Raw genomic sequence first — 15,825 nt, forward strand, 5'->3', positions numbered from 1 at the left:
TCCCGTTGAACCAACCCTTCAAAAAGTTGGCCTATAAATTCTTGGGCCCCTTTAAGATCAAAAGGGTAACAAACAAGGTGACGGTGGAGTTGGAATTGCCCAAAATGTTTAGTAAAATGCATCCTGTCTTTCATTGCAGTCTTTTGCGAAGAGACCCAGGGGGTTTACCCTGACACCCTCGACCCCCAGCTCCACAACCTATCCAGATTTGGAATCAGAGTCATCATGAAGTGCAGGAGATATTAGATTCAAAAATGAAACGTAGGACTTTGTATTATTTGATTGAGTGGAAACACTTCCCAGCAAGTGAAAATGAATGGGTAGCTGAAAAAGATGTATCAGATCCAGATTTGGTTAATAAATTTCATCGAGCTTTCCCTCAGAAACCCCGAGGCTGATTTTAGGGGGGGGGGCAGTATGTCAAGCATGGTTGATTACTATTGATAATTGATTTGTTTTAAGGTCCTGCCTAAACCTAGTCTGTGAATTGTCATGGAGGACCTATTCCTATTAGTTTGTTATTCTTTCCCTTTTCCGCGTCCCGCTTTATGGCTGTTAATTAAGAATAGTGAGAAGGGAACCAAGTAATCAGCACCTTCCCATATATCCTCCTAAGGGAGGACGAGATATCTGGAAAAGGCAAGGACAAAGTCCTGATAACGCCATGGGAAAGTAGACAGTTTTGATAGTTTATGTGTGAATGCTACCCCACAGCCCCATCCCTTTTGAAGTAAGCCTTAAAAGTATTGTATCAATGTATCAGTTTCATTACTCTCAGGAAATGGCTTTGCCTAAAGTATCGGTCTATCAATAAACGTAGTCTTTGTATCAACTTCGACTCATCATAGAACCCGCATGCTTGACAGCGACATCAAGTAAGCATTTCACTTGTTGCCAGTACACCCGGAAGATTTTGATCTCCTGGGATTTTCCTTTGAGGGAAAATATTACATGGATAGGGCCCTACCCATGGGATGCTCGGTATCTTGCGCCGCTTTTGAGCGGTGTAGTTCCTTTGTGGAATGGGCGCTTTGGATTAAGTCTGGGTTGAACAACATGGTGCATGGATGACTATTTTTTCGTGGGCTCGGCTGGGTCTGTGCAATGTGCTAGGTTATTATGGTCATTTGAGAACCTGGCAGGGGAGCTAGGGGTCCAGTTGGCCCATGAAAAAACAGAGGGGCCCAGCTCAGTGATTACCTTTTTAGGTATCAAGCTGGACACTATTCAGCAAGCTTCACAGCTGCCTGCAGATAAAGTGGAGGGTCTGAGGGATCGTTTAGCTTCTCTTAAGAAGCAGCACAAGGTGTCGCTTTTGGAGCTGCAGCAGTTAGTGGGGCACCTCAACTTTGTATGCAAGGTTGTTGTGCCTGGTAGGGCCTTCTTGAGGCGGCTATGTGATGCCATGGGGTCCCTGCGGCTTCCTCATCATAGAGTTTGGATGACCACAGGTATGCGGAGGGACATGGAGGTTTGGGAGGAATTTTTGGAATCCTTTAATTGGATTTCATTTTGGCGGGAGGAATTGAAGATAGAAGTGGAGCTTCAAATTTCCTCTGATGCAGCGGGTGCCACTGGTTTTGGAGTATATTTCCAGAGACACTGGTGCGCTGAGCAGTGGCCCGCTGCTTGGTTGGCCAGTGGACTCTGGCAGTTTGTCTTTGGGGGGAGCAGCTGGCCAGCAATACAGTTCATTTCTGGTGTGATAACATGGCTATTGTACATGTTATCAACTCCCTGTCATCCAAGTCTCTAGCGGTTATTAATCTTGTGCGGGCATTCATGTTGCAATGCCTTCGTTTGGACATTCTGTTCCTGGCAAGGCATGTTCCAGGAGTGTGCAATGGGGTGGCGGACGCTCTATCATCAACAGATCGAGCGTTTTCGCCAGCTTGCTCCGGAAGAAGATCTGCAGCCAACACGAATGCCACTGGACCTTTGGCAGCTTGGGAAGCTGAAGCCGGTAGAGCAATTCAATTAGCTCTGGCACCGAGCACTCGGAAAGCTTATGATAGGGCGGTGGCGCAATTCCGGGTTTTTAGGAACCTGTCGGGGCTTCCGGATAGCTGGAAGGTCCCGGTGGCTCACATATTGCAATTCTGCATTCATCAGAAGGGCAGAGGGTTGGGGCTCAAGTCAATTAAGCGACAATTGGCTGCTCTTTCATTTATAAGTAAATCGCAGGGCCTTGCTGAGGGCACTGGCAACTTCAGAGTGAGGAAGATGCTGGAAGGCTGGGCAAGGGAACGCGGGCCGCGGGTGGATGCCCGTCAGCCCCTATATCCTTCAGTGTTGAAGGGGCTTTACAGGGTTTGGCCTGATGTATGTTTATCTTCCTTCGAGGGCCTCTTTGGTGGCCTTTTTCGGCGTACTGCGGATTAGTGAGTCGGTGGTGCAGTCGAAAAAGGATTCCTCGGAACGGGTACAAATATCCCTCTGGTCCCAAAAGATGTTAAAAACAAGAATTCCTCATGTACCAGAACTTTATTTATTAAATATTTGTCAAATCACATTACCCAAGAAAATAAAAAGGCTGTTACTGCATATTATAACTATAGCTAGGATATTGTATGCGAAGTACTGGAAAAAGCCGCAAACGCCAAACAAGAATGAATTTTTGTCTAAATTAATGGAAGCAGCTGAAATGGATATGTTAACCTGCAGACTGAAAGGAGGAAATATGGAAGAATGTAAAGAGACATGGAGTCCGATGTATTTATGGGCTAAAACATTAGGATTCGAAACGATATGAAAATGTTGAAAGTTATAGTCTTTTATTGACTCAATCGCTCCATTAGGTGTTGTATGTTAGTAGGTTGTATGTTAGTAGGTTGATGTTGATGTTGATATGTAAATGTATATATTTAGTATGTAAGGTGTATGTCTATGTTAAATGTTTAACAATAAAAAGTAAATTCTTTTCAAAAAAAAGAAAAGAAAAAGGATACCTCGAAACGGGTGCTTCAGGCTGAGGACGTCAAACTTGAAGGTGGGCAAGCTCGGGTGACAGTAAGGCGGTCCAAGACGGACCAGCATCAGAGAGGCACAGTAATTACAATTGGGCGGTATGTTTCACCAGAGCTGTGCCCCGTCACTGCATTAGAGCGGTATATATTGCTCAGGGGGGAGGGCGATGGCCCCTTGTTTTGCCATAGTGGTGGTTCTCCCCTAACTATATACCAATTTTGGGCAGTGACAGGGAAGGCACTGGCAAAGTTGGGGTTCGGGGGGGTTTAAATTCACTACTCATTCATTTCGAATTGTGCCACATCCACCGCGGCAGCTATGGGCTACACCCCTCTGGCCATACAGTGGTTGGGCCATTGGCGGTCGGCTGAGTATCGGTCATATGTTCGCCCGTTGGCCTTTCAGTGAGATCGGGGGTGGGGGGGTGGGGGGGTGGGCAGATAGTTGCTATGTTGCCTGTTGGCATGTATTTTCTGGGTTGTGACTCTTTTCTGTTTTTCAAGTGCTGTGGCTCATAGGGAGAGGCGTCGAATCCTCATCTGCGGGCACAGTATGATTTTTTGGGCTGCCCACCAGGCCAGGAGATCACCAGTAGGCACCCAGCTGGGTCTCAGTGAGTGGGCGACTGTGGAGTGGCTGGGTTGCCGCAGCCTGCGTTGGCCAGGGATCATGCCACTGTTGTTCAGTGGGAGGTGTGCACCTCCTCCACACATTTTGGTCATCCACCTTGGTGATAATGACCTTGGGTTTATGAAAGGGAAGGCCCTTTCGTTACAGGCGCAGGATGTTATGCGGGCCATTAAGCAGAGATGGCCAGGAGTTCTGTTGGTGTGGTCAGCAATTCTGCCACGCAGAGTCTGGCGGTATGCTTTGTCCCCTGCTGGGATAGAACGCGCCAGGCGTAAGGCCAATAGGGCCTTGCAGAAATCCCTGTGACTTTCTGCAATTTATAGTCTGTAGGGTGTTTCGCAGAGCTGGGTACCAAGATTGGTGGATGAAAATGCCTTCTTCCTTTCTGTTAAAATTGTGCTGGTGTTTGTAAATCTCAATAGCTTCTCTGTTCAGGCAGGTATGATAATGTGAGACCGTAGAAAGGACTTCAGTTCTTTCAAAGTGGATGACGTGGTCTCCTTCTTGAAGTGCATGTTCAGCTACAGCTGATTTTTCTGGCTGAAACAAGCGACAGTGTCTCTTGTGTTCGGTGAGTCGGGTGTTGATACTGCGTTGGGTAGTGCCAATGTAGACTGCACTACAGGAGCAGGGTATTTTGTAGACTCCAGGGGTTGAAAGTGGATCTCTCATATCTTTGGCCGAGCGCAGCATGTGGCGGATCTGTTGTGTAGGCTTGAAGACTGTGTCAACATTGTGGCGTTTGAGAATTTTGCCAATGCAGTCGGTGACAGATTTTATGTAGGGCAGGAAGGCTGTACCTACATTTGTGTGTGGCTCGGGATTTGGTGTGGATGGTCTCCTGGGATGGAGGGCTCTTCTAATTTCTTGTTGGGAGTATCCACTGGCCTGCAGTGACTGGTTGAGGTGGTGTAGTTCCTGCTGGAGTTGGCTTGGTTCACAGATGCGTGATGCACGGTAGATGAGGGTTTTTACAACTGTACGTTTTTGGCGAGGATGATTATTGGAATTCTTATTTAGATAGCGGTCAGTGTGTGTGGGTTTCCTGAATACAGTGTGGCCGAGTTTTCTGTCATCCTTCCTGGTAATGAGGACATCAAGAAAGGCAAGTTGACCATTGTTTTCTTTCTCCACGGTGAACTGGATACGAGGATGGACTGAATTCAGATGAAGGAGAAAGTTATTCAAAGCAGCCTCTCCATGACTCCAGATGGCTCTCCATGACTTCATCCACCAATCTTGGTACCCAGCTCTGCAAAACACCCTACAGGCTATAAATTGCAGAAAGTCACAGAACAACCAGAACATTCCACAGAACAATCAGCACAGTCAACAACCATCTTCCTTATCTTCACACCCCTTCCAACCCTCCCAGCAATTAACATAGAAGAATGGTCACATTCAACAGCCAGTTTCCTTATCACTACCCTTCCAGGAAGCCCCACCAAACAATGGGCACATCCACAAACCAATTGCCGTTTCACCACACCCCCTCCAGCCTAGAAATAGCAGCTCTCCAGCAGTCCTGGCCCAACTCAATGCACAACAGCCAAGAAGGTCAGAGCGCCTGCTCCAGCTGCAACGCCACTGAGGATGTTCTCCGCAGCTGAGAACGAAATGTCTGGAAGGAAAACTTTCTCCAGTAGAACACGGCACTTGAGCCCGAAAGATTCTACAAACCCTAATGATGTTATCAGCCGTAAAAACCTGAAATCTTTGATAAAAAAAACTTCCTATTGGTGCTCATGATTTATGACCGCTACTTAGCCATTTGTAACCCTTTGATTTACACCACTCTAATGAACTCAAGAACTTGCAGAAATTTTTCTTTTGGGTGCTGGATTGGAGGGTTACTGGCACCAATATCACCAACTATTATGCTCTGTAGGCTGCCATTTTGTGGACCAAATATAATCAACCATTTCTTCTGTGATCTAACTCCAGTCCTGACTCTTCCATGTGGAAACAAGTCATTCACTGAATTTTTCTTCTTTTTGTTCATTTGTTCAATGGTATTAGGCTGCTTCTCTTTGATAGTGGTGTCTTATGTTAACGTCATTGTTTCCATATTGAGGATGCCATCCACTGGAGGAAGACAATCGTGAGCCTGCTCTGTTTACCTCCTTGGGAGGGAGGAGTCAGAGCTCGCCCATTTGGGCGTGCAATGTGGGGGGTGGGGCTAGCCGCTTTAACAGCTAGCTCCACCTTCCCCCCTGGCAGTCCTTCGATGATTGGGTGAGGGATCGGCTGTGGGTCGTTGTTGGCGTGGTCGGGAGCCAGAGTGGTGTCAGAGGAGTCCTTTTCAGGGTGAGGGGAGTTCGGACGGCGTTGCGGCGGCGTTGGGAGCGCAGAATGGAGTCGGAGGCTTCATTGTTGGCCGAGGAGCGGGCAGACAGCATGCTTGGCTGTGGCGTTTGCGGAGCTTATGAGTGGCTGAGTCTTAGCTGGGCTGGGGTGGTTGGTTGAGTAGGGGAAGGGCCATTGGGCCCCCCCTTTTTATTGCAGCTCTGGCCTGGCTGCCTGTACTGGTTTTTATTAGATAGGTGTTGGCGTTTATGTGGGCTTTGGCTTGGGTTTTTTTTTTACTTGGGAGTTGGGGAGGTCTGTTTCCCCCCCCCCCCTTTGTTTAGTGGGAAATAGATGGCCTGAGAGAGTTAGGGCTCATTGGTAGAGCATCTGCTTGGTTGGCAGATCATCACAGGTTTAGTACCTGGCATCTCCAGCTGGAAAGGGTTCAGGCAGGCTGTGAGGAGAACATCAGCCTGAGACTCTTGAGAGTTGCTGCCAGTATGGGCGGGCCGATAGGGGGCCATTGGTGTCTCATTTTAATTGTGTCTCTGGGCAGAAAGTGGGTGGTGGCCATTTTAAACCTCTGCTTTGAGGTAAAGAGCTATTGAAGGCATTGGAGGGCGGCCATTTTGAGGCCCGTTCTGGTTTGAAGGGCAGCAGCCATTTTGGGAGGTGGCAGTGGTGTCTTGGTTTTCTTGGTTTGTAATTGGGGGTTTCTGCTTGAGTGGAGGCCATTTTAGGTTCCTGGAAGGGGAAGGAAAGGTGTGAAAGGCAGTTGGGCGGCCATTTTAAGTCCCTTTTCAGTGGAGGAGGGTGGCGGCCATTTTAGAAGTGTTCTTAGGCATTAGTTGGCGCAGTTAATCTTGTAAAAGATGGCTGGGGGTAAGGGCTCAGGTAAGTCTAAAGAACTTTAGCAGGTAAGAAGCCTGCGCCTAGGCCATCTAAGGTACCTCCTAAGAGACCATCTCCCCCATCATCTTCTTTGGATGAGGAGGGTGAAGCAGCGGTGGATTCTAATATTTTAAGCAGGTTGAGGGTGCTGGAACAGGCGTTGGGTGTCCCTTCTCTGGGGGGGGGGGAGCAGAAAGCAATCCAAACAGGCGAGGCAGGCTAATATTCTCACCAGACTGTCTATGCTTGAGGGCAGGTCTGGTGGAGTCATGCCTGGCTGGGATGTTGGTCCCTGTGGTCCTGATGCGGGTTTGGTGGCAGCGGCTGGAATGTCTGGTGGCGGTTTGCCATTGGTGCCTGCTGGATTTGGAGGTAGTTTTGGTGATACCTTGCAAATTGGGTCTAGGCAGGATTGGCCATGGGGGCCTGCTTCAGCGGCCGGGCAGGGTACTTCAGGGGTGCACTCAGGGGTGCCTGCATCTTCTGGAGTGGGATTAATGCAAAATTGGGCATGGCCAGGGGGGCAGGGTATACCTTGGGCGTGTCCAGCTGCAGGGCAGATGAATTTGGCAGGTCCTGTTATGGGGGCACCTTCTCTGTATGGGATGGTGCCTTTTGCAGCCTTGCCCTTTGGGGAGGTTGCTTTGCTGCTGGGGGATCACCTGATACCGGCCACCAGGGAGAAGATTTTAAAAGGGGAATATATAGACATATTTTCTCTTCTGTATTGTGAGCTAGAGAAAAAGGATAAGGAAGAATTAGATGATAAGGAGAAGGAGAAGTTAAAGAAGAGGAAGGTGGACAGGACCTGGGTGAATTGGCTTCGTGGGTTCTATATTTATGCCGGGGTGATTGCCAGGGCACAGCCGTGGCGGGCGGCGTCCTTGTTCCAGTACCTGGACATAATATATAAAAGGCTATACTGCCTTTAATGGACCAGCCTGGCTGCAATATGACCAGGAATTTCGGATGAGGGCTGCCCTGTATCTGTCTCTTTAGTGGGATCGGATCCATCAGCAGCTTTGGCTGCAGGTGATGTCCCTGGCTAGGCCTAGGTGATGTTGCTGGCTAGGTCCCTGGCTAGGCCTAATTTGGGTGATCGCTCTGACCTACTTGGTAAGTATGTCGTCCACTGCTGCTTTGGTTTCATCAGGCTCTCCCCGCGGTACAGCGGGGCAGGCTGTTCAATCCCGCTTGCTCTGCTGGGATTTTGGAGCCTTCGGGGTATGCAATAGGAAAGCGTGCCAGTTTAAGCACGAGTGCCCCATGTGCAGGGTATCCCACTCTTTTGATGAAAGCCCTAAAGCCCGGGAGTGCAGGAATTCAAAGAAACTTGGAGGGAGCGGGGTGGCCTTTCTGGCCAAAAAAGTGACCCAGCCCAGTAAGGGTGGGACCTCTTGAGCAGTGGCTGGCAAGGTATCCTAGACGGGTTGATAGGTTGTATTTGTTGGAAGGTTTTAAGTTTGGGTTTAGGATCCCTTTTCAGGGGTCTAGAGTTCAGTTTATGTCTGGAAACCTTAAGTCAGTTCAGGGTTTGGAAAAGGTTGTGAGGGACAAGATTGCCCAGGAGCTGGCTGAGGGAAGGATTTTGGGCCCCTTTTCACATCCTCCAGTGAGCACTCTTAGAGTCTCACCTTTGGGTGTGGTCCCTAAAAAGACGCCTGGTGAATTTAGTCTGATTCATCATTTTTCTTTTCCTAAGGGTAGGTCTGTGAACGATGGGATTCCGGAGCACTTGTGCTCTGTACGGTACACCAGCTTCGACCAGGCTATTGCCGTGGTCAGGCGTTGTGGGGTGGGGGCAGAATTGGCAAAATGCGATATTAAGTCTGCATTTCGCCTTTTACCTGTCCACCCCGATGATTTTGAGCTCTTAGGGGTTTTGTTTGAGGGCCAATTTTACATGGATAGAGCACTGCCAATGGGCTGCTCTGTGTCATGTGCTGCTTTCGAGCGTTTCAGCACATTTTTAGAATGGGCTGTACGGGAGAAAGTGGGTCTGCAGGATGTCGTTCATTATTTGGATGACTACCTGTTTGTGGGTCCCGAAGGGATGGGGCGCTGTGGGCGGCTGCTGGCTGGTTTTGCTGAGCTGGCTGCTGAGCTCGGTGTACCTTTGGCGCCTGAGAAGACTGAAGGTCCGGCCCAGAGGCTGACCTTTTTGGGGATAGAGATCGATACTATAACACAATTGTGCCTTTGTAGAAGATAGTGGAGTTGAGGTCTAGGATTGGTACCTTTCTTCTTAAGAAGAAGGTTACCTTGTTGGAATTGCAGCAGCTAGTGGGGCACCTCAACTTTGCATGCAATGTGGTTGCTCCTGGAAGGGCTTTTCTTAGGAGGCTGTGTGATGCTATGGCAGGGCTACGCCTGCCTCAGCACAGAACAAGGGTTACCTGCAGCATGAGGGATGATTTGAGGGTTTGGCAGGAATTTTTGGAGTCTTTTAAAGGAGTCTCCTTTTGGAGGGAGGACTTGAGGCTCGAGGCCGAGCTCCAGGTCAGGTCTGATGCTGCTGGTTCTTTGGGTTTTGGGGTTTATTTCCGCGGACATTGGTGCGCAGATAGTTGGCCTGATTCGTGGGCACAGGTAAGAATGAACCGGGATCTCACGTTTCTCGAGTTCTTTCCCATTTTAGTTGCGGTTTGGCTGTGGAAGAAGGATATGGCCAATCACACCGTTCATTTTTGGTGTGATAATATGGTGGTGGTCCACGTCATTAATTCCCTCTCATCCAAATCTGGGCGGGTTATGAGATCGGTGAGGGCGGCTGAATATTTTGTTTTTAGCCAAACATGTTCCTGGGGAAAGTAACAGGGTGGCTGATGCTCTATCTCATAAACAGATGGAGAGATTTTGTCAGCTGGCACCGAAGGCAGACGGAGAGCCATTGCCAATGCCCCAGGAGCTTTGGCTGATTGGAGAGCCGAAGCCTGCCAAGTGATAGGTCTAGCCATTGCACCTAGCACTCGGGAGTCTTATGAATGGACTGTGCAGCAGTTTGAAGACTTTAGGGCTGAGGTAGGGTATCGCAGGGTTTGGCCCCTTCTGGTGGAGGAATTGCTCCATTACTGTGAGTTGCTGAGAGGTAAGAGGTTGGCAGTACGATCCATCAGGGGGCGCTTGTCTGCTCTGGCTTTTGCCAGCAAGGTGCTGGGTTATAGGGAGGATTCAGCGGACTTTCGTCTGCGAAAGATGTTGGAGGGGTGGTCTAGAGAGGCCGGTCTCAGGATTGATACGCAGAATCCTGTGTCTCCGTTGATTCTGAAGGGGCTTTACAGGGTTTGGCCTGATGTATGTTTATCTTCCTTCGAGGGCCTCTTTGGTGGTTGATTCTGCGTGGTTTGAAGAGGGTATGGGTCTTGGTGTGTGCTTCATCTTTCGAAGCATGTTTGTTTCATGTTGCATCCTTGTTGGCCTTTTTCGGGGCTCTTAGGGTGAGTGAGCTGGTGGCTCAGTCTAGAAATGACGTCTACGGAAGGGCTCTGTGGTTGGGGGATTTGCAGCTGTCTGGGGGTAAGGCAGTCATTACTGTCCGTCGTTCCAAGATGGATCATTTGCAGCGTGGTACTGTGCTTGAGCTTGGTAGTTGTTCGGAGCTTGAGCTGTGTCCGGTTACCGTGTTGGCTGCTTATTTAGCAGTCAGGGGGCCCAAAGATGGGTTTTTGTTTTTACATTTGGATGGTAACCCATTAACGAGACACCAGTTTTTGGCCATGACATCCCGGGCTTTGGGAGAGCTGGGGTTGTCAGGAGTGCTGTTTGGGATCCACTCCTTTAGGATCAGGGCGGCTTCTACGGCGGCTGCCATGGGGTATCTTTCCACCTCAATTCAGAGGTTGGGCCAGTGGCATTCATCGGCCTATAAGGCATATGTGCGACCTTTTTTCAGGCTGTGAGTGACTTGGGGGTTGGAAGCCTATTGGTTCTGTTTGTGTTTAACTGTTTTTTTCTCTTTAGATGCTGTTGTTCTTGGCCAGAGAAGCCGGAGCCGAGTTCTCATCTGCGGCCACAGCCACGTATTTTGGGCCGCTCTTCAAGCATGGAGAACTGCGGCTGGCTCTCAGCTGGGACTCAGCCAGCATACTGTTATCGAATGGCTGGGGCGCCAGGGCCTTCAGTGGCCGGGCCTGCTGCCTTTATTGTTTAATGACAGAGCGGGTCCTCCTCCTCAGATCTTAATTGTTCACCTGGGAGGTAACGATCTGGGGGTTATTGAAGGGCAAGGCCTTAGTTTGGCAAGCCCGTGACGATTTCCAGCACATTCGGGAGTGTTGGCCAGGGACCATCTGTCAGAACTTGTAACTTTCCTATATGCCGTTAGCCTAACCGACTCCATATTGAAAGCAAATACTAACCCAGGCAGCTTGCCCAAAATACTAACCAGTTCCCTTGCTGTGTGTGCCTGTGCATTTCAAACAAACTGTGATCACTGAAGTGTAACAGATAGCCCAGGGTCAACATCTGCAGATGGCCTTTGAAGCCAGGCCGGCCCACACTTTCTCAGCGGGATCCCATCCTCCTTGCCTGATAACAACCCTGAGAAACAGACTGTTGTCTCTACCCGTGTGAGCGATCGGTTTATTGTTGTCAACAGAATCACATAAAGTGTATCGAATACTGGCTGTCTGTTATCAGTGTTATTCTGCACCTCAAGCTCTGGAGTTCTCTAATAAATGCCTATACTTGCAACTAAGTCTTGGGCCTTTCTTGAAGTTCTGCCAGTTCTGACATTATAACACTGATAACAGATCATGTGGTCAGCCATGCTGCCCCGCCTGGTGTGACGTTGTGTTTTGGACCCTGCAGCTATAGAAAGGCCAACAAGGCTAACAAGGAGGTTAAAAAGGTGCTGGAGAGGGGGTTGGGCCACTTTTTGGCTCATCCGGACATTTCGGTGAAATGTCCTGACCTCTACAGGGGGTATGGGGTCCATCTCTCGAAAAAGGGTAATATGCTTTTCCTGAGAGATTTGCAGCAAGGGTTGCCGGTGGCTTTGGGCCTCCCGGTGGGCACTAAGCCCTAAGTAGAGACTTGGCCTTAGTACTGGAAGGTTTTTGGGGTTTAGGACACTATATGGCTAGGGGAGGACTGTGAAGCATCCCTCTTTTGGGAAATTTGGGTTCTGGCATGATCAACCTTGGGGTTTGGAGACCCGGGTTGGAGATTGCAGACTGTCCAGGAGGCTCGGCTAGAGGGTGCCTTTCCGTCGAGATGTGCATCTGGGTTTGGGCCCTCTGGTGTGGGCCTCCCTGCTGGGCCTGCCTGGAGGGAGCTGAGTTGCCCAGCTCTGGCTGGGGGGCTGGGTCTCTTGCCCGTTAATGGCAGGGGAGTGGTCGTGGTGACCCCTAGCCCTGGCCAGGCCACTGGTGGGGTGCCCTTGCTGTTTATGCTGTTAATTAATAGTGGCCCAAATTTTATTCCAATGCATTGTGTCTGACTCTTCATTTCGACTTTGGGGAGCAAAAAGCATTTTCAACTTGTAGTGCCCATCTTATTGTTGTATCCATATATTATGGCTATGTCATGTATATGTTTGTTAGGCCTTCAGTAAGGAACATCTTTGATTCAGACAAAGTAGTATATGTCCTTTATTGTGTGGTGACACCATTTCTGAACCCTTTAATTTACAGCCTGAGGAATAACAAGGTTCATGAAATGTTTAAATTAATGATTGCTAAGACAAAAGCTATAATCTGATTATTCTCTTATTTTCATTTTTTAATTCCCTCTACACTCTTTTTCTAGAGGTCGCATGATGAAATGCATTTTCTCATTAACAGCAGCCCATCTTTGCAAGACTTTACCATGAGATTGACAACAGACAGTTAATTATTCTTGCTGGCTTTTCAGAATTTTGCAGCAGCTTTTGAATTGGCTTCTTCTCTCAGAAGAACATTTACACTGATATGTGAAACTGAAGTGGTTCTTGGAGTATCAAAATGATATCCTGTGTAAATAGACTTGTTCTTGAAGTATCAAAATGATATCCTGTGTAAATTTTAATAGAAAAAATGGAGCAAATGCAGTATATAAGGTATAGTGCAATAGCACCACCTCCATAGATATTTGTGCAAGTGTTAAAAGCTTTGGAAAACAAATGTTTAATGTGCATTCCTTTACAAGAGATATAAGTATTTGTGTAAACATTTTTCCCATGAGATATTTCTCACAGCACCTCTGGTAGACTGTGATCCAAGCATATAAACATTGATATGGTACTTTGATATGGTACTATATTAGCCTTAAGTGGTAAACACCAGCATTATGAATTTGGAGGCACAGCAGAAGGAAAAACACTAAAGGTACACACTTTTCATGGCTAGCCTGTTCTCATCAGATCTCAGAAGCTAAGCAGGATCTGTTCTGGTTAATAATTGGAAGGGAGACTACCAAAGAATACCATAGTCATGATGCATAGGCAGACAATGTCAAACCTTATCTGAATATCTCTTGCCTTGAAAACTCTATGGGGTCACCAAATGTCAACTGTGACTTGATGGCAACAACAACATTACTGTCAGAACTGGAGAACTTCAAATGAGACGCGTTACTTTGTTTCAAAAGTTGAAGCGTTTATTGAGAACTACATTCAGCAAAGAAGCAAAGTGACTCTGATAACCAGTATGGCTATCAGCGCATTCTTTATACAGGAGTAACAGAAACAATAAAGCCTTTTCTCACACTTAGGGAGACAGTTGTCTGTTCCCAGGCCCCTTATCTCCAAGGCGGAGGAAGGAACCCTGCTGCTTTGCTCTGGCAAGCCGGCTTCAAAGGACACCTGCAGATGCTTCCCAGAGCCTATCAGTCACCCTTCAGTGGTTTGGGTTTGTTTGAAATGCAAAGGCATTTGGTTAGTAGACATAAAGACAAAAGCACTTGGTTAGTAAACCTTTCCAATATGGAGTCGGTCAGGCTAACAGTACCCAATTCAGCATACAGGAAAGTTACACGTTCTGACAATTACAGTGAATTTCAAATCCACTTTGTGATGTCTGTGCTATTAACTATTATAAAAGATAAAAGCGTTTAGTAATGTTTGTTACAACAGCTATATTATACATGTTTGATGGATATATTATTAACATCCTGCTTCATGTAGGCTACATGTAGTAGAAGGTCATAGGAGATACAACCCACTACTGGACACTTTTGATTGTTGACTGGGCCAACTATTGCTCAGGACTAGAGATTCAGGAGTTGGATCCAGATTAAATTTTCCAGTGCTGGAATAGTACCTTTCTATCTCTATCCTCACACTCATTTCCATAAAATACTGCTTCTTAGGAATAGGAGATCCTGAGGAATAAGAAAGATCCTGAGAAATTGTGTGTGTGTGTGTGGGGGGGGGGTCTGCCCCAAGAAGGGAGAAGAATTGGAATTTGCCAGTTTATCTCAGATCCAATCCATGTTGCTCAGTGTTTTAGCTCTTATTGTTCAAAGCAAATTAGATATATCAAATTATGCAGCAAAAATGGAATTTAAGGTAGGCATTACCTAATGATAATGTGATGTTTATTGCATCATGATAGGGACTTCTATATTCATTATTTACTTAGCACAAATAAATCATGTTCAATTGAACTGGTGTTCCATTAAGTGCTTTGTAGCTTAGAAGATGTTGGAGTGCCCTCTTTCATCAACAGTATTCCACAACATTGATGTCATGATAGATATATATCATCACCAGTATTTGTCTAGTTCAGAAGAATATGGAAATCAACATTAATATATATATATATATATATATATATATATATATATATATATATATATATATATATATATATATATATATATATATATATATATATTACTGTGTCTACTTAAAGTTGTTCACTTAAAAAAAAGAACTCTATCAAATTGTTATAAACTTGCTTTCCCCCAGAATTTCTGTTTCCTACATGCTGGCAGAAACTAGACTCAGGGAATAGAACCTGCCTTGCAATTATCACAATGATTATCTACACAGCTAGACTTGTCCTCACCTGCCATGCTAATAACAACATATATAATGAATGCATATAAAGGAACTAAGTTGCTGGACATTAGGTCTATAAATGCACTATCCATGTTTTTGAAGAGGAGCTTCCTTTTGACTTATGTGGAATTATGTCAGTTTCTACCTGACATTCAGTCCCCAAAGGGTCTGCTATAGCTTGAGTGCTGGAACATTAGATTCAAGTGAGCTACCTTGATTTTGGTAATCATGGGAGGACAGTTCTTTGGACTTAGTATGGCATTTTTTCTACTTTTATTGCAGCTTCTTCTTATGCCTTCCTCTGTGTGCAAAATATACGGGAACACAAATCACATGATAATCAAAGCCTTTGAGCATGAGCATGAATATTATGCTTCAGGGCATCATATTGTAGGTGGAATTCTCTCTCACATAATATATATATTTGAGAGGGATGATTTCAAGCAATTTCCCAAGCCAAATTATAAGCATTTAGTATCGTAAGTATTTGGTTTTGTTTCACTGAATGAACAGGGCAAAAGTTTTATCTCTCCATATTGTAAAGATTTTATTCCATTGCATGTTGAATAGTATCTATGTTGTAAAACAGCATGCTACTTATATACGAAGAGTCCAAGGAAATTGCAAGGTATTGATTTTCTGCATGGCATTTCATGCCAGGCTCTTAGAAAGCACTGATCTGCAACTTAATTCCAAATCCTCAATAACAAAAACTGCATTGTAGTTATACTGCTTCCATATGGTCTTAAAATATTTCACAGGGATCGAATGATATATATTTCTCCCCAAACCTCCCGAAAAGTGTTGGAAGTTCCCTTATCCCAAACTAATGGGATTCTGAAATTTCAATAGGCAAATTTTCATTTCATCTTATCTTTAACATTCTGTTATCTGGTCTTAAAGACAATGTACAGATATTTGGTGAATATATATTCCCTTAAAAAAAAAAAAAACCTTTTGAAAGAGTGGAAAAGCGGTGATGAGTTGCACCAATATTCCCACTGCCTGTGCCAAGTAAACAGACCTATCCTTGTGAATGGTGAAGAGTGTGGAATCCTTACTGGAGA

General features: G+C 46.4%; 1 pseudogene; it reads left to right on the forward strand.

Annotated features, from left to right (window-relative positions):
* The first annotated feature begins 1,063 nt into the window (after positions 1 to 1,063).
* Positions 1,064 to 12,477, forward strand: LOC132583452 (olfactory receptor 6M1-like; annotated as a pseudogene).
* The last annotated feature ends 3,348 nt before the right edge of the window (positions 12,478 to 15,825 follow it).

Source organism: Heteronotia binoei, chromosome 15 (assembly GCF_032191835.1).
Source record: "Heteronotia binoei isolate CCM8104 ecotype False Entrance Well chromosome 15, APGP_CSIRO_Hbin_v1, whole genome shotgun sequence".
Taxonomy (NCBI): domain Eukaryota; kingdom Metazoa; phylum Chordata; class Lepidosauria; order Squamata; family Gekkonidae; genus Heteronotia; species Heteronotia binoei.